This window comes from Thermobia domestica, chromosome 4, assembly GCF_964235325.1.
Source record: "Thermobia domestica chromosome 4, izTheDome1.hap1.1, whole genome shotgun sequence".
Classification (NCBI taxonomy): Eukaryota; Metazoa; Arthropoda; class Insecta; order Zygentoma; family Lepismatidae; genus Thermobia; species Thermobia domestica.
The window spans coordinates 16,813,327-16,833,688 of record NC_137457.1 but is presented as its reverse complement, the minus strand read 5'-3'; positions in this window follow the sequence as shown (position 1 = coordinate 16,833,688).

Sequence of the window (20,362 nt, the reverse complement as noted above, 5' to 3'; positions counted from 1 at the left end):
CTTCCGTTCGGAAATCTCGGACCGGAAGTGGTTTCAGGAAGCCGAATTCACATATTCTGGGTCCTCAGGCTATAAGGAGTAGGAGGATATATATAGTTTGACCCAACGTCCGAGAGGTCACTTAAAACTGGAAATGATCAACATTTACCCCTGTTAATGTCCGGAACCGGAAGCGAGATCGCAAAATAGATTCTATATATGAAATGCTGATTCGACAGAGATGACAACGAATATATTTTCATCCCAATTTGGCAACAAATCCAACGTGATCTCTCGAAATCCAACCGGATGTGGCCAATCGGGATCGAATTATATTCGTAGTCGTCTTCGTCCAATCAGACTTCCAAATATGGAATCCGTTTTCATCTTTGGAAAAAGGAAGAAGTCTACATCAGCTAAACATGTTGAGTATGGCGGGTGCGGAAACGATAATTATGTTGTGGTTTGGATCAAACTCACGAACAAGGAGTGCTTGATTAAGAACGTAAGTGTTGTTTGTCTACTTGGTGTTAATGTCTCACGGATGTCCATATTCTTGCACTCGCTGCGGAACAGTGTTTCAACGTGAAGGAGCATAAACGTCATGGTTTCAAAGATGGAATGACGGCTAGGTGCCTTTGTGTATTTGTGAAAGCCATGCACTTTCATTAACAATTGGTTTGCTGGTATTTTACTGGCAAAGTTCTGCATTGATGCAATCAGCACGAAACTTGCAGGTATGAAGAAGCACCCGAACAAAATGTCAGGCACCACCTTAGGTATCGCGCAGTCGCTCATATGTCGCAGAGCAGGGGCTATATAACCACGCACGTGCCCGCAACGCACTAAAATGTTCACATGTCGTACAGAGGCGCCATTTCACGGCATGGTAATGCGGTGGGAGAAGGGAATGCTTCAAGCAAAGGTCTTGAGCGCTCCACGAGGAGATAATAATGGCACTAGATTCACAGGAAGGAGTGTTGCAGGTGTCTCTGAGAGCAAAATTTATGTCTAAAAAATTTCGGAATACAAGAGGCGTATTCTGTGCACGTATCCTGACGCCTTCCACGAATAGCGTAGCATAGGCTGGTATTGTGATGCACATAATTGATCATAGATAAAAGAATGGAGCCACAAAATGAAAAGCGTCATGAGTTTGAAGGCGGGGTCCTCATGGAAACGTATATTCTCTTACATGCGATACGCAAACAGTTTATGCTGGCGAAAAATATACATCCGGTGACTGACAGTACTTCGTGGCGTTAGGTGGTAAGATCATTGTCTTCAAAGTAATGTCTGTGTTGCCAAAGTGTTTGGCAGGTAAAGTCGGTTTGACCAGACCAGAAATCCAATATCAAAAGGGAATATCCTTGTATTTCCGGTTCCAATGCCTCACGCATCCAGATCAATACCAACTGTTGACTTACCACTGAGACTGCAGTCAAAGTCGATATTGGGTGGTTTGTTGCTTGGTAGTGTTTCGAAAACTCGTTTGCCATACCTACCACCCGATTCTTGAAAGCAGGTGTACAGTTTTTTTTCGCAAGGCGTCCTAATATCGACAAAAGCACCTGAATGGTATAAGAGTGAGTAGTACATACAGTGGATTGTACGACAACGTCAGTTGACTTATCCCCAGTCACTGATAATGTCTTATTAGATGTGAGTTCGTACTAAAATCGACTTTGGTCGGTATTGAACACCATGTAGGCATCAATTGAATTGCTGTTTATATAGTACGTAACCTCTTGTACAAATTCCAATGCTTTGGTTCTCACGGTAGTGTCCATAGTAATATTTCGCCTGGCAACGAACCGTGTGATCTTTTGGGATGATATTTTATAGGTGGTGAAGAAAATAAGTACTTGCTTTAAAATTTGGGATACCCATCGCTAAAGCGGCTTGTTTTGCCCACGACTTTCAACACCAGTAGTGAATTGTCAGTCCCGTGTTACGCGCCTCCTGAAATTTGGAGTACATATACTGGCGAATTCGTGTAACTTTGTGTTTCCTTGTCCCACCTCCCTCCAAAGTCTTTACAATTCGTTTGACTTTGTCCGGTGTTCCCTTGAACTTTCCGGCAGTTACCGCTATGGATTGTTTTTTTTTTTTGCAACTTTCACATTGCCATAAACACTCTGCCTAGTTTTCTGCGAGAAGTATTCGTGAACGCTTTTCTCTTTCATTCTTGGGAGGGAGGGATCATATGAACTAGCACTGGATTCTATTTGTACCGTCGAATCTGACATTTCACGTTCTTCCGCTCCTGTGCCCGACGTTCCATCACTTTCTTTGTCACTATCACTATCGCTATCACGCTACAAAGGCTGTCCTTCCCACATGACAGTGCCTCCTTCGACATATTCCTCCAACACGTTTAACAATTCCTGTGCAATATGCTTGTCAATGTACGTTGGAGCAGTCGCATCTATTGTGTATTTCTGCGTAATCTCCACCACTAATATTTGTACCATAGTCTGAGGATTAGAAGCCATAGCGCTAATCGCACCACACTTATTCCTCTACAGAACTAGTTGTTAGCGGTCGAACAGACTTACGCCGTATCACGTTACTTCTAGCAATAGTCACTGACATACAACATAAACGCCATCTACCAGGTATATGCCCTATCATTCATTAACCTCGTAGCATCAAGAAGCCCGGAACTTGATCACATCGAATGCAGAGTATGGCCTGAACAAATTACTGTACTTCGAAGCGAATTACAATGCTATCACTCCTACCCCGATTACTACTACTACAGACAACGGCACTAAATAGTGATAGGTTTGGTGTATCTGACCGTGCTATTGCTGCAATTGCTTCCAACGTTCTACAAGATATTAGAATGGGCACAGACACGGATTATTCTCACATGGTCGATAAAAATAAAATAAAATACGCAATTCTCACACACACTATGAAAATCAAATGAAATGGAAAAGACGAAAGTGAATTTCAACAGAGCAACTTTGCAAACAAAATAAGGGTTGAAATTGAAAATGTGGAATTAGAAGTTAATACCTAAATCTATCTGAGATAGGAGATATTTGTGTGGGTTAACATTAAAGAAGAAATTAATAGGCACTTGCTGGAGTAGATTTGGAAGGAATAGCTTCGTATTAAAGATCAAATGCTAGTGCATCTAAAGCGTGAAATTCTCATTGAATATATGCTACCTGTATTGACATATTGGTTGACGTTAGCAACATTAGGCATTCAGCGTTTCCAAACTACAAAACGAAGATTGTAAACATGTATGAGTGGGGCTGATAATGTCTCTGCCCCACCCCTTTCTGCATGTCATCCTGAAATCATTCATTGCATTTGAAAACCGACCTTTTATTATTTTAAACGCCAGTTGAAATGATGATCACGCTAACGTTTTTTACAAGTCATTGTAAAACCATAGTGCAGCCAAATGGGAAATTCATAAACGAAGATTTGCAAGGTGTCATGAAATAGTTCTTACTCCTACAAAAGTTACCAAAGGAAACATATGATTGCTTGCTAGACACATTAGATGTACCTTGTCCATCTACTCTACTGTGAAGAAATGATACTCATGCATTAAGCATGATGATTATTCAACAGAAAATGTTGAAAGGTATGAGAGACCGGTGTCAATGTTAACTATGGAAAAAATGGATCAGGTTCATGATCTGATTTTGAGTAATAGATTAATTTCACTAAGTTGAGTCAATGCACATATTTAAAGAAAGCGTTTGGTCAGTAGTCAATGATGACAGGATGTGGCAAGCTTTCCGCCAAATGTGTATTGAATTGTCGGAACGCTGATGAGAAACGCAAACATATGAAATCTTGCCATTTGGTTTTGCGAACATAAAAGACTTTTTTTGACTCAACTTGTTACCTAGGATAAAATTTAGTTTCTTTGTATCGCCCTGACATCAAACAGGAATTATTCGCGTAGCGCCATTTATGATATCTAAGGCCAAAGAAATTCAAGGCACATTGAATTTCTGCAGGCAAGGTGCTTGCATTAATATTATAGAATAAGGGTGATATTTTGGTGTCAATTACCTTCTAAAGGGGGCAAACCATAATATTAGATTTTTCTGGTATGCGATCTTTTTGTCAAATGAAGGGGTACTATTAAAGAAGAGCACTGAGAAAGTTGATAAGAGCTGAGTTGTTTCTGCAGGACAATGCTCCCGTTCACAAGGATAGAAGAACAACGTTTTTTTGAAGGATCTATTATTTCAGAGCATTGACCAGTCACATTAGTCGCTAGAATTTGTGCCCTATGATTAATATATCTTTCTTAAGAAAGTTCTGTGACGGACAAAAATGTAAAAGCGATAACGAGTAGCTGCAGAACTTTCACAAACCAGGATATTTTTAGTGGTTACACAATTGGAAGCAATGAGTTACCAAGTGGATTGACCTTCGGGAAAAATATGTTGAAAAACATGAAACTTTTGGGCCTTTAGTTAAAGTCCTTGTAAGCCATGCTGATAACTAATCAGATCCACCTCATGGAAATAATTCACAAAGATAAGAAAAGAACCATATTGATCAGACAGTAATAGGAGTGACGGATATTATCAAGAAAATAAATGCATTGAGGCGGCAATGAACAGGACATCTTCCAAGAAGAAATTATGATCGATAAAGAACAGTAGTTCTTGAACCGGATACCAAGAGAGAAGGAAGAGCTAGAAAACATTTTCGTACAAGGTGATATGACGAAATCAAACGACATTGCAAAACGACAGATCATATTATTCGATAAACAAACGATTGTGCAATGCATGTATGTATATATGTATGTTATACCAAGGTAAATTAGAATTCATAGTTTAAAATTCCTTTGAATTGCAAATGAATGATGGTACAATCTGGTTTTATAGGGATACATACTATACATCAAAACGTTTTACATATAAATTAAAATTTCTATTTGATAGAAAAACTAGATTTTTTCTTCCCGATTATTCTTATGTGTTTTAGTGATAAAAAGGAAGTCGGTTTGTATGAATAATACGTAAAAAGGGAATCCAATTATTTTTAGTGCTTAATAACATCCTCTTTTCCCTTGTTTTGATGTTATTCTCTTCTCAACAAAAGAAATCAAATGTCCGCTTTTCTCTATTCTTAAAAATAAATGAAACGAAAACAGGAAATAAAAACGGTAAAATAAACTATCCAGCTTTTTCTCTCTTTCCCTGCTACAACGGAAGTCAGTTTCATATAAAACACAATGTTTTTTACAAAATTGGAAAATGGAGTAAAGAATTCGATTAGACTCGGAAAATGATCGGTACATTTCCTGTCTTTTCACAATGAAAAAAAATCTCTGTACGTTGTGAGCAAATGTTTATTTTTGTAAGGCTATTGAATACAAATGATGTTTATAGGGTTTAAAAAGATCTTGATTTTCCGAAAAAACAAGTATAAAACTTTGAAGTTTACCATACGGGTTTTACAAGAAGATTCAATAGTACAACAAAGAATTTAATTTACTTTACAGCGGAGAGTTCTTAGATTTTTAATTGAAATAATGTTGCATTTAACTCATTGAGTACAGCTAAAAATAATACACTTTTTCTTAGTCAATGATCCAACAAATTTCTCTTCCTCTTTTCAATCATATCTAAAATTTTTCCTTTGTTATTCACCAATTCTAACACTCTCTCATTTGTTTTACGCCAAACGCAGTAATTCTCTCCAACCTTCTCTGTATCTACACTTCAAAAGATTCCAGTCGTTTTTCGTTATGTTTGCGCAATAACCATGTTTTTGCTCCATACAATACAATACTCTAGACGAAACATTGTATAGATCTCTTTCTCAATTCTTTATTCGCTGTCAAACGAAATAAACTTTTCATCCGAAAGCTTTCTTTCATCATTCCTATCTTTGCTTTCATTTCACGATTGCATTTTATATTATCACTAAAAATACCCAGACATTGAAAAGCAGTCACCTGTTCCATTTTCTCCCCTTTTTTTCTATGTTTGGCACCGAACATATCGATCCAATGGCTTTTGTATTTTTTTTCTGTCTTCACTCCTTTCTCAAGTTTACTAATATCTTATTATTTTTTTAGATTCTGCAACAAGTGTTACATTATCTGCATACCGTATGGACCTAATCATCCTATCTCCTAACGAAACGTCATCTTCATTATGTAGACTCTTGTAGATATACGTATATTGGATATTGTTGGTGAGAAATAGCATATCTGTCAAACTCTTATTCAATTGCACTCGCCTCTCATATTTCCTCCCCAATTCTAACTCTTACTTATTAGTTCACATATAACTTATTTAGAGTCTTCGATCTCTCCATTTCAACGAAAATTTCAAGAAAAATATCAACTTACACGGTCGAAACCATTTTCTGGATCAATGAAAACAACAAACACCTCTTTCCCTCTTCCGTTAATCTTTCAAACATCACCATTAATAATCCGATTTCATCTATTGTGGCCTTACCTCTCCTGAACCCGAACATTTTTTGTTCAAAATTCGAAGCAAATTTTTTGCTTCATGCGAAATAAGACTAATAGCTCTATAATCCTAGTATCTCTCTAGGTTCGATTTTTTAACCATCGATATCACCATCGTCTTCAGAAAGTCTTTTGCACACTCTCCTGCTTCACATATTTCAATGCAGACTCGGAAAATTGTTTCTTGCGCTTGTCTCCAAATTCGTTTTGGATTCGATTTATATATTATCTATACCGGTTGCCTTTTCATTCCTAATCTTAGATATAACTTTTTTGAAACTCATTCCGAAGAATATTACAACTAATATCATCCTCATTTACTTCATTTTCTAAAAAATAAAAAAAACACTGCTAAACAAGACTACACTTATTTAATATTAAAACACATTTACACGTGACGTTTCGATCTTCTAGCCAAGATCCTCATCAGACGTACACTGAGTGATACAAAAAACTACTCAAGTGTATATATACACCATTAATCTCCCTATCTGCTCTCTCATTGTTTTTTTTCTGATTTGATTTGCAAGACGTATGACTATGATTGTGTGTCAGTATCATTTTCTACTTCAACATCAAGACAACATGATCTATCTCTTCTTTTATATAAGTCCTTAATATGTTATTTTGCTTTTCTAAGCTTTCATTTTTCTTTTTGACTATCTTCCCATTGTTATTTTCTAGTGTTACCATAATACCTCCTTTTTTTCAACGTTCCACAGATTTCACTCCCATGTACATTTCCTTATATTTCCCAACCTGTTTAATTCTTCTATATCCTCGCATTTTCTCTTGTAAAACTGTTCCCTCCCTATGTCTGTTGTTTAACTTCCTATATATATTTTTTCATGAAAGACTGAAGCGTACCTGAAAGACTGAAGCGCGTTTGTTTCATAGCGGGGGTGGGGAGAAAGAATGGACTTTTTTCAAAGATCGTAAGGTTGTTAATTTTCTTTTTCAAAACAAAATCTAGTGACAGATTCGAGTTTGTATTGGAAAAGCATTTTACATAATAAAGTGCGAGGAACAGTATCTGACATGTGGTGTTCATGATCAATAATGAATTTTGTAGTGTATTCTACTTTAATATCTAAAAAAATGTTCTTTCATTTGGTGTTCTATTGGTTAATTGTTCTGGTACTATTGTGTAGAACATGACGTCATGTCTGGCTCCGTGATTTGAATTCCTTCTGCCGTTTGTCAGATTGACTTCAAATCGGGTGCGTATTGGTTGGATTTTTTTTAAGTGTAAAATTGTGAATTGCAATTCCATGGACAGCGAGGGAAAGGATCGAAGACGGAAGTGTTCTGTTATTGAGTTCTGTAGTTTGTGATCTTTTTATTATAGTTTTTTTTCCTCCAGTGTTTTCTCTTTTTTTTAATATATGATATTTTGTGTTTGTGAAACTTCCTGCCATCGTTCGTTCCCGAGTTGACCATTGGAAGTTGCCCTTTTTTCATATACAGGTAAAAGTAGTGTTAACTTAATGTATAATTAAATTCAATTATTTTTGCTAATTTGATATTAATCTACTGTTGCTACCGTGTTACATATATAGAGAGAGGTTAATTGAAATTGAAATTTGAGAATATATACTATATATTTAAATCTTGTTCTATGAGAGCTTCACTTATATATATATTTGTTGGTTACTTGTTCTACATGATCTCGTTAATAAATTGTTCATTGGTATACCTTTTAATTGAGGATAATGTTTTGATTTTCAAAAGCTTCTGGTTTCTACTATATCTGCCTAAGGGGGGTATCCAATCTAATAGCGTGGCGTTATGTATGTGTTGTATATGCTGCTGCTATGATGCGAGGAAATATTGCTTATTATTAAATTATCTAACTAGTGGTACGGTTCCTTCCTTGACTTCCGGTGGGGCATGTATGATACACTACATATAAATGGTTTGAAGTCAATCTCACCAATTCGAGGCTTTTTACATATTGAATTAGTTTAATGCCCTTGCTGTTCGTCTTATATATTAAATATGGCCGAAGGTGTAGATAAAGATAAGGTAGCCTCAGATACTATATCCGGATATGATGATAATGGTGTAAAAACGCCGCCTCTAAATATAGATCAAATTGATAGGTTATTTTTTGGAATTGAAAGATTAGGAGAAATGTTAGAAGACATAGCTGGAAAGGTGGGTCCGATGTCTTCTAGGGTACCTGTTAATAAAGATAATACGGGATCTGATAAGTCAACTGGTGCTATTCCTAAACGTACTAGTAAAGTATTTGGTAATAGATGCCATAGTGATTATACAAAGGACATAGGTGATGACGCTTATCTCCGTACCAATTATTCCCGTTTGGAGGATAATACTGCTTTGACGGTGTTAAATAGATTTGTGGAAAATCTTCCAATTTGTGATGGTAATGACCCTGACAAGTTGTTCAATTTTATATGTAAAATTGACGATTTTTTAAGTGGTAATGAATTTCCAATTCGTTGTGTGGTATACGCTTTACAAACAAAAACTAGAAATCCATTACTACAGTGTCTTAAGGATAGTGTTAAAGCAACGAGGAACTGGGGAGATTTATGTAAATATGTGATGACTGAGTTGCTTTCTGACGTGGCTATACAGCAACTTACCACGAGATATTTTTATAAACCTCAGGGCGAAAGTGAAGGGGTCTTACAATATTCACGTAGACTTGATCAAGTATCACGTATATTGGATATTCAAATCTGTGATGAAACGTACATCTTAACGGTGGCTAGTGGTTGTAGACCGGATGTGAGATCGCATGTATTTTATAGTGAGCATCCTCAAACGCGTGATGAACTTATGAATTCTTTAAAAGCTTATTCACAGTTAGAACTTTTTACGAAGCAGCATCAAACAACTGTTGTTGGATCATCATTCGATATAAATCGTACAAGCAGTGACTTTAGATCGCGTAGTATAGTTCACCCTCATGTACGAAACAGATCGGGTAATTTCCACAAAGGACATGTGTCTAATTTTCAAAAGGATTCTGATACTCAGCAGATTCGAACCTCGGACTGTGGTGTACGAACCTTACCTCCATTAGTTGGGAAAGGTGGTATATTTATTGAAGTCGCTTTGTATGATAAAAAATACTTTGCATGTTTGGATAGTGCTTCAAGTGTTAATTTTATAAGTAACGAAGTGTTACAGTATTTACTACAACGGGATTCGAACCTAAAAATACATGTTAAAAACTTTGTGGGACGTACTGCTACAAACTATCGTTTAGTGTTACACAAATATTGTTTGCTCCCGTTGAGAATTAATAAGCAAGAGTTAACTGTTTGTGCGTATATAAACGAACATTGTCCCAGTGGCCAACATATTACTCTAGGAATGCCTTTTATTGAGCAGACTGCCTTTAAATTGGATGTTAAGGAACGAAGTATATTCTTTCCTGATCACAATTTCAACATTACGTATGTTTCCAAGCCTTCTTTTGGTGTACAATATTCTGGCCCTTTTCCTTTTGGTTGCAGGAAGACGGGTCCTTATTCTACATCATATTTGATGGGTTATCTTACAAGGAACCGCACATCCTGCGACAAACCAAATGTTCAAAAACAGCTGGGCAGTGAAGATAAAAGCCTTTTTCATGGTCAAGGTCATAACACCTGTTGCATTCCTGATACAACGAGCGAGTTCTCACTAGACCAGGTGCCACGTAATGCAGCCTTGCCAGCCGGTCAACAACTTGTTGGAGATAAGGAAGCAGTACTACAGCAAGGTAAAGAATGTGTTACTAAATATAAACAAAACTTTGCTTTATCTGAAGAACCTGTTATTTTTAAAAATGCTTGTTCTGCTTTAAATCAATTTAATGACTATAATTCTTTTTTAAATTCTTGGTCTTTAACGTCACAGGCTACTAATGAAGATTTTTTTTCAAAATAAAAAAGTAATAGAATATAAAAATGAGCTACAACTTAAATCACCTGTTGAATGTAATGTTGTACAGGGTGTTTCAGAAGTACCTTCGAATAGCAATGAGGTATTAGCGATTGACAATAGAGTTATGCATAATTTAAATAACAAATCGTCTGTTAATCAACTAGATAATACAAATAGAAAATTAATTGTGGAAAACATTGATAATGAACTTATTAAGGAAGATAGTACCTTACCTTTATTTGTACAGGATATTATAAATGATTATACTGATGTGATTACATCAAATATCGGCAGAATTAAAGATTTTAAGTACAAGTTTCGGGTTAAGGAGGATACTGTGTTTCGTGAAAAACAATACCCTATGTCTAGTAAACAAAAGCAAGAAATGCGTGTAATTTTAAAAGAACTTTTGGATAACGGGGTTATCGTGGAGAGTACTAGTGAGTATCGTTCCCCTTGCTTTATTGTTAAAAATAGTGCAGGTAGAGGACGGCTAGTTCTAAACTTTGGTAAATTATCTAAGCTTGTGGAAGCCGATAATATAGTCACCCCTAACATGGAAGAATCTATTGCTACACTGGCTAATGCTCGTATTATGTCGAGATTTGATTGTAAAAGGGGATTTTTTCAGATAGTATTGGATGAATCCTGTCAGAAATATACGGGCTTTTCTTTTGACAATAAAAGTTATCATTTTCAGGTACATCCTATGGGACTCTGTACTGGGACGGCGGCTTTAGCGCGTGCTATTGATACTGTATTAGGTGATTTGAAGGAACAAGGTGTCGAAGTATATGCTGATGATATTGTACTCTATTCTGATACAATTGAACAACATAAAACATTACTTAAGACGGTGCTTGATCGACTTCGATCACGAGGTCTTACAATTTCACCAGAAAAATGTTCCTTATTTCAAACGGAGATAGATTATTTGGGATTTCGTGTAGGTGGAGGAACTATGCAAATGATTCCGGATCGACTTGAAGCGATACGAAATTTACCTGCTCCTCGTAATAGGAAGGGTGTCAAATCTCTTGTTGGATTTTTGTCTTTCTATAGTCGATTTATTAGTAATTTTGCTGAGATTATGCGTCCCATAACCGACTTAAAATCACCTAAAATTCCCTTTGTTTGGGGTAAAGAACAATCTGAGGCATTAGCTCGTATTAAGGACGCTTTTGAAGAGCAGGTTATCTTGAAGATTCCGGATATGAGTAAAAGGTTTTTTATTGAAGCAGATTCTAGTTTGCGAGGGTTCGGGAGTGTGATCCTACAGAAGGATTCCAGTGGTTTCTATCAACCTGTTGCGTTCTATAGCAGAAAACTGAAACCTTCGGACTATAATCGTCCTATCTTTGCCTTGGAGTTGGCTAGCTTGTACAATACTATTACTCGTTTTCAGCACTATCTTGTTTCAAGATTTACAATATTAACTGATAACCATGCTTTAGCTTGCGTGTTGCGTAACCCTAAAAAATTTACACGATATAGTACTATGATTCATAGATTGTTAGAATTTAAATTCGATATCTTGCATGTACCTAGCAACAAGATGATTAACGCAGATTTTTTGAGTCGAATATATGATTCAAGTTTGTATGACCTTATAGATGAACCTATAGATGAGGAGGTATACCAACGAGAATTTTTGGCTTCAAGCCTGTTGAATACTCCTTTGGCATTTTATAATGTAAAAGAAGAGCAAATAAAGGATCCGGATATCTCTGATATTTATAAGAAGACTGAAGCTGCAGGAAATGTCTGGAAAGAATATCGTTTGTCACGTGGTTTATTATATAAAAGAACAAAAGCACGGTATAATCCTTACAAGGTTCTATTGCCTAAGTCTTTACGACCTTTGGTATTGGAATATTATCACTCTGGAACTTTGGTGGGAACTCATACGGGAAATTTTAAAACACTTAGTAAAATTAAACGTTATTTTACGTGGCCTTCTTTGATTCGTGAGGTGCATCAGTACGTGCGCTCATGTCATGAATGTCAGATCTCGAAACCACGTTTTGAAAAGCCCCAAGGTCTTTTGTCTTCTAAATATGTAACACAACCCCAGGGACATTTATACTGTGATTTGGCTGGTCCGTTAATCCCAAGCAATGGCTATAGGTACATAATGTTACTTGTGGATAACGCCTCCCGGTTTTTGCACTTAGTTCCATTACGTAATGCGACCAGTAGAATTATTATTAAAGCGATGAAGGAGATATTTTGTCGTTTTGGTCATTGTTTTGCTTTATCCACGGATCGGGCTAGTTATTTTTGTAGCGAGGAGTTCCGTCGTTTTCTCTTTGGACTAGGAATCAAACATATACGTAGTTCAGCTTATTTTGCGTCTGGAAACGCAGCTGAAAAATATGTTCAGACGGTAAAGAATGCATTAAGATGTTATTGCTCTGAGAATCAGACGGTATGGAGCAATTTCCTATATCCGATCCAATTTTCCCTTAACGTTTCTGAACATTGTGAATTAAAGGCATCGCCATTTGAGCTTTATTTGGGACGTGAAGCCCTAGATCCTTTATTAGTTAAATGGTCTGTAAAGGATTCTGACCTGAACTTAAATAATTCAGTAGAGATATGGTCTGATGCCTTGAAAAATATGAATAAAGCTTGGGAAGATAGAAGGCATCTTTTCCTGCAGCGTAATAATCCAGTTACTTTCCAGATAGGCCAATTAGTTCTTTGGAAATCTCACTTTAAGTCGTCTATAACAGATAAAGTTAGTAAATCCTTGTCGCCTCTGTGGCTTGGTCCTTACCGCATCGACTCCTTTGCGGGTCCGAATTCTGTAATTCTTTTAGACGAAAATAAAAACCGAAAATTTTCTTCTCATGTTAGCCAATTAAAAAAGTATGAAATGCGTGAAACTCCTGAACCCGAATTGTAAATTTTGCTGTAATATTTGTGAGGTTCTTACACTTATTTCTTTTTCAGGTGTAAGGGAGCTGTTTGATTTATAAAAAAAAATCCATGTTTGTTCCAATTTGTAAAGACTGGCCAGTCTACACTTCTATTTGAGATATATTATTCTGCGCCTTATGGATATGAATCTCATCGTCTATGGATATTTAAGGTTTATTCAAGCCTATGTTATGATTACATTCTATAATATGGTATAACTCTATTCTGTTTTTTGTATTTAGTACTATACTCTGGTTTTGTGTTTTACCAAAACTAAATTATATTTAATGATATGCTTGAATATATTTGGTCAATTTGGCTTTATATTATTTGGTGGTCCCTTTCATTATTTATTTATGGTTTGTTGTTTTGTCTTTTCATACTTCATATTCATCTATCACCCTTACTAACAAAATCGTTTTCATTTCCATAAGTGTTTCATATTTCTGGTAATTCAAAAAATGTTTCTTACATTTTTTGAATTCCGGGGGGACCAACCATGTAGTGTATTCTACTTTAATATCTAAAAAAATGTTCTTTCATTTGGTGTTCTATTGGTTAATTGTTCTGGTACTATTGTGTAGAACATGACGTCATGTCTGGCTCCGTGATTTGAATTCCTTCTGCCGTTTGTCAGATTGACTTCAAATCGGGTGCGTATTGGTTGGATTTTTTTTAAGTGTAAAATTGTGAATTGCAATTCCATGGACAGCGAGGGAAAGGATCGAAGACGGAAGTGTTCTGTTATTGAGTTCTGTAGTTTGTGATTTTTTTATTATAGTTTTTTTTCCTCCAGTGTTTTCTCTTTTTTTTAATATATGATATTTTGTGTTTGTGAAACTTCCTGCCATCGTTCGTTCCCGAGTTGACCATTGGAAGTTGCCCTTTTTTCATATACAGGTAAAAGTAGTGTTAACTTAATGTATAATTAAATTCAATTATTTTTGCTAATTTGATATTAATCTACTGTTGCTACCGTGTTACATATATAGAGAGAGGTTAATTGAAATTGAAATTTGAGAATATATACTATATATTTAAATCTTGTTCTATGAGAGCTTCACTTATATATATATTTGTTGGTTACTTGTTCTATATGATCTCGTTAATAAATTGTTCATTGGTATACCTTTTAATTGAGGATAATGTTTTGATTTTCAAAAGCCTCTGGTTTCTACTATATCTGCCTAAGGGGGGTATCCAATCTAATAGCGTGGCGTTATGTATGTGTTGTATATGCTGCTGCTATGATGCGAGGAAATATTGCTTATTATTAAATTATCTAACTAGTGGTACGGTTCCTTCCTTGACTTCCGGTGGGGCATGTATGATACACTACAATTTCTAAAGGTGTTCTTTGAAGTTGATATATACTCTTTCCAACATAGCGTTGACGATTGGGCGACTTCCACGTGATAATACCTTTACACTTTCAATGTGTGCGTGGTATGTGTTCGGTGTTCTATCCTTGTATGTGCTCATATATATGTGACTTCAGGTAATCCCAGAGAGTAAAATTGCTCTTGGAAAGTTCACAGAAACAAGAAGGTTAATGAATATCCCCAAATCTAAAAATAAGGTGACAGGGAAGAGAGGGCGAGGAACAGCCATTGTTGCTCTAGCTATGAAGACCGCCGCTCCATATTCTTGAAATCATACATGGAGAACGGGAATACATTTTCGTCGAAATTCAGGAAGGAAAAAGTTGTCGATTACCTCGATATTGCGTTACGAGGTCACGATAAGAGTATCTCATCATACAAACAAAGTAAAGACTGATTATTGCAGTTATGCTTGTTGATAGTAAACAATCACTTTTCTCGTGGTCTTCCGTATAATTCTTGGGGATTTTCAGAAGCCCAATAACGACAGTTCTGTTGATTCATAATGTCATTGAGGTGAACATGAGATTCATCACTCGTGAGCAAATGGAAATGGTCATCTTGCTGAAAATACGTTTACATTTCATGTTTGCAGTTTAGCCGCTGTGCTTATCCCCCGGGCGTCAACTGTTGTGCATAGCCAATTTTTATGGATGGAAATGTAGGTGTAAGTACAAAATATGCCTGATCGAATGAATACTAAGGCCAAGTTAAGACGCATGCTTCCGAGCGTATGGACGCTGACTGCGCAGCATGGTTTGTATGACTCTTTCTCCATTTTCGGGAGTAAGTGCCGTTCGTGTAGCCCCTGGCGTTTTTGTTCATTACATACCTCATATACTTATTTTAGCTTTAACTTATTTTAGGATAATGTTATAAGTGGGGACAAATTGATTTCTGTAGACATTGAAAAGGCCGCAAAACTCACGTTGAACTGGCACTACAGACTCGCTTTTCTTGACGAAACTGTCCTGAGCAAGAACATCACGGTACTCTATCGTTTACATTTCCACGGTTTAATCTAAAAAGTAAAATAAAATTATAGAAACTAAAATAAATTGACATAGATAAAACGCTAAGACATCACGAGCCTAATGACAGCTTTCGCAGTTCTATCACTTCATCCAGCAGAAAGTTTGAATAATTTTAAAATAGTACATTCTTTCTGTCCTACCCTATGATTAAGATAGTAGACATTAACTTCCAGATTTTCTATTTCTGGTCTTATGCATTTGAGATTCTTTCCGCTTCCTTATCTCTCTTAATGTGTTTCAGAGGCATCGCTAAAAGAAGGAAAATTATTATTATTATTATTATTATTTTTTTTTTTTTTTTTTTTTTTTTTTTTTTGCATAAAAGGAACATAATGCACAACATTCGTCAGTGAAAGAAGGAATGGGCGTAACTCTTAAGTGCTGATCACAGCTAAGACTCTCTTCATCCTTTCTCAATAAACTGTATTAACCATAAAAAATTTCAAGCATGAATTCCTTATATTAAGTTATGTATGACGATTCTGAAAATGACGCATCTTAAAATGAACAGCATGGTATAACTTTAAACGAGACATTTTAATTCATTTTCCTGGAAAACGGTAAAAAACTAGGATACGCCACTTGGCCCCTCCACTGATAATATATTCGTATATCAAATTCATCTTAATGTGTTGTATACGTAAGGATATATGTATGTATGTATGAAATGCAAGTTATGGCAAATGTTAAGTATTGTAGAATATAAGAGTTAAAACACAGGATAAAGAAACTTATAACATTTCATCTATGGATGAAACTTATAACTAAGGATTTTTCATCTGAGGTGAATTCTTTAAAATACAAAATATGCTCACTTAAAAGTATATGTTAAACCTAACTTTATATATATATATATATATATATATATATATATATATATATATATGTAGTTGTGTGTGTGTGTGTGTGTGTGCCTATAATTGTCTACCTGTGTATAAGACACGCACACACATATATATAAGGGACGATGAACTGAAACCCGTCGCTCCATGTATTATTGGTGTAGTGTGTAGGAGGAAATCGTTTGTTTAATAATGTAAAATGGCTAATGTTCCTGTGCCTTGTGTGTAGAAATATTGTTGATACGTGTTTCCGTTTTGCAGGTATAATGAGTGAAAGATGGCGTTCAAGATCCCCAATCTGTCCAAACAGGAAACGTGTGCCTTCATCTGAGTGTCAGTTTCTGAGTGCAGAAGGTTGTCAACCAGCTGAAGTGTTCCGGCATGTGAAAGACGTGTATGGTGATACATGCGTCTCCAAAGCAAAAGTGGTGAACTGGGCAGGTTGTTTCGGACGGAGCGTTAACAAACCACTGATTATCCACGTCCTGGTCAAGCCCATATTTTGCCACTGAAGACACGCGTGAAAAAGTGAATGCGGCTATAGCTGCGGATAGACTCATTTGTCTTCAATCCATAACCGATGGGTTAGACATGAGTTATGGTACTGGTCAGAAAATTGTGAAAGATCTGGGGTATCATAAAGCGTGCGAGCAGTGAATCGACAGGGTGTTAACGGAAGACCAACAGTTGGAGCGTATGGATTGTGCCATTGAACATTTTTCACGTTAACATTTTTAGTTAACGACTTCGTGCTGCGTATTTCTGCTGAGAATGAAACTTGATGCCATCAGTTTGAACCAAGTTCAAAGTCCTCCAGCATGCAGTGGAAACACCCCTCATCTCCATGTCCCAAAAAGTACAAGACGCAACCATCTGCGGGGAAAGTTATGGAGTCTGTGTTCTTTGATTGTCATGGACGATTATTGTTCGACTTCAAGAAACCAGGACAGTCCATCAACGACGCACGCTACTGTCAGACCTTGACAGAGTTGCGGAGAGCCATCAAAAACAAAAGGCTTGGTTTATTGACCGTTGGACTCATTGTGTTGCATGACAACGCGCGTCCACATGTTGCAAACCAAGTGCAGGATTTGTTTCAACGATGCAAGTGGAAAATGTTGCGGCACCCCCAGCACAGCCCTCAAGTTTTACATATGCGACTTGCCACTAATTTTTGTCATCTACCCTTGAGGATGGATAGAGCCGTCTACTCTTGAAGATGGATCAAGCTACTATAGTACGCCTGTTCTATGCAACAACCTCTATGCATTTTATTCACTTACTAATCACAATGAAATAAAAATTGTACTGCAGAGAGGTCGTGCTGTAAATTCGTAGAACACGATGCCTAATTAGAGATGAACGAGAAATTTAACAGGGAGTTTCGTGTAAAAAATATTTGAATCTAGTATCTAATTATGCTTGAGCGAAAACTTAATAGATATTCGTGCTTCTTATTCTAGGAATTTCTTACCTGGTAACTAACTACAATTAAGCAGGATTCTTTTACAAAGGACTCGTGTCTTTTATTAGAAGAATGAAGATATGTAACTTAAGTTCAACGATATATTGTATGGAAGGGATTCCTGCCCATTATTAAGACCATCATGTTACTAATCACAACAAACTAAGAAACTTGTACAGAGGATCCGCGATTTTTATTCCATAAATGTAGTTAACTAATTATGATTAAAAAGGAAAATTATACAATGGATACATGTCTTGCTGTGATGTTTTTGTATCTAACTAGTTGATCAGAAAACATTGTATGAAGTAAAACATTTTATTAGGATAATCAGGTTAGAAAATACGGTTGAACGAAAAGAAAACTGTACGTAAGAAACTGTGCCTTTTATTAGAGGAAGACCGCATAAAATTTCGAACAAAATATCGAATATAAGGAATTCACGCCTTCTAGTGAACAACGGTAATCAATGATATTTGGACAAAAAAAATTGTAAGAAGGACTCATGTCTCCTTAGAAGAATCTGGTATCTAACTAACTACAGACAAAAATATCCATGAGAGTGAACATAAAATACATAAGACTATTAGGAGAATACAATGTCTACCTTCGGTTAAAAAGCAATTGAACGAGAAAAAAGATTTTATTAGCAGAAACGGGTATCTAAGCATGGTTGACCAAGAGATTTAGTAGAAAAAATTCCTACTTTCTACTTGGATAACTCTGTCAGAAAACAATTCAAGAAAATTGTACGATGCATTATTTTTTTTCTATTAGATGCACCAGGTAATTAATCAGTATTAAGCAGGAGGGCCGCAGTAGTTCCGTATTAGTGTTCATATCTGCTGCATGGGGTCCTTGGTGCGATCTCAACTAGTGCCAAGTGAGCTTTCTGATGGGCAAACATTTTGTGCATGTGTTTTCTGGAGTTCTCCCGTTTTCTTCATTCCACCACTCCATTCATTTCTCATTATCGTCGTCTTCTTTAACCTAGCTGGCATAACCATGGTACGTAAATCTTAAAAAGATTTCATCTCATTTAATTTCAGTTGTAAGCAGGAAAATTATGCGATTTATTCATAGTTTTATTAGGAAATCCTAGTACCTAAATACAACTAATCAAGAAAAAAATAGCGAGTGGCTCTGTACATTTTATTATGAGATGTGCGCAACTAATCACACGTTATTCGGAGACATAAATGGATACCTTCCTTTCATATTGACTGTGCTTGTTGTATATTGAACGAAAACCGTAACTTACTAACTTTAGTTGGAACGTAACTTACGACCAAGAATAGCTGATGCAATGGAGCACAATTCGCGTCTCTCCCTATAGCAGTAACATATAGTAGACATGACTAACGACTACGGAAGGACAAAGATATATTCTCATTTTCATTGAGAGCTAATCCTCTGGAACTTTTCATCTTCATTTCAGTGAGATGACTGCTGCCTTTTATAATACTCAACATCATCGTTGACTCTTATAACTTATTCTCTTAAGTCAATGGAGAAGAAATATTGTAGAGACACGCTACAGAAGAAAAATAACAAGAAAATGGGACAGAAAAATGAAGTAACGTCATACTCGATGCTCTTTTGTTTCTACTCGTTCTTGCCCATTTTTTTCTCTTTGTCTTCATCTTTCATGATTTTTTTCTTTCTTTGTGAACTGGTGAAAGTTGGGAATATTGACTAGAGATGTCAGCACCAGTTCTCCTGTGAATTTATTGATACTTGAACCGATAAACTCGATGTGAAATTTCCCATCAAGCAAATTGAAATATCTTTTTTCGGAACTATTTCGCCTTTAATCTTAAGACATGCCCATTTCGTTCCTCCCCATTAAGCCAGAAATTCACTATCATATTAGTTACTTGTGTTCATCTTGAAGGAGATTTCAGTGAAATCGAAAACAAAGTAAAGTATAACTTATTTCTTGAACATGAGGTTTACGTACTAAATATTATTATTCGCCTAAACTTCCGGTAAATAACAGAGTTATATCATAGAAACCATACGATAACGTTCTACCTAAATTTAGTACGAAACTACAGTGTTCAGGAAGTGCCTGTACCCAGAGCCGCACTTACACAAGGGATCCACTGGGTCCGAATCATAGAAACTTCATTATACGACATATATTTGCACATTTTATTTAAAAAGAAAATATTTGTTTATCAGAAAAATAATTGATGTATTCTAAAGATTTGATCTATTTCGTCTATTCTTCCTTGATTATAGAACAATCTAGTTCTACAATTTTGACAAAATATTACATTTTTAACAATTACTTTTCATCTTTTCGGGTGCAGAATAATTTGATAAATACTAAATAGACATAGTAGGCCATAAGTAGA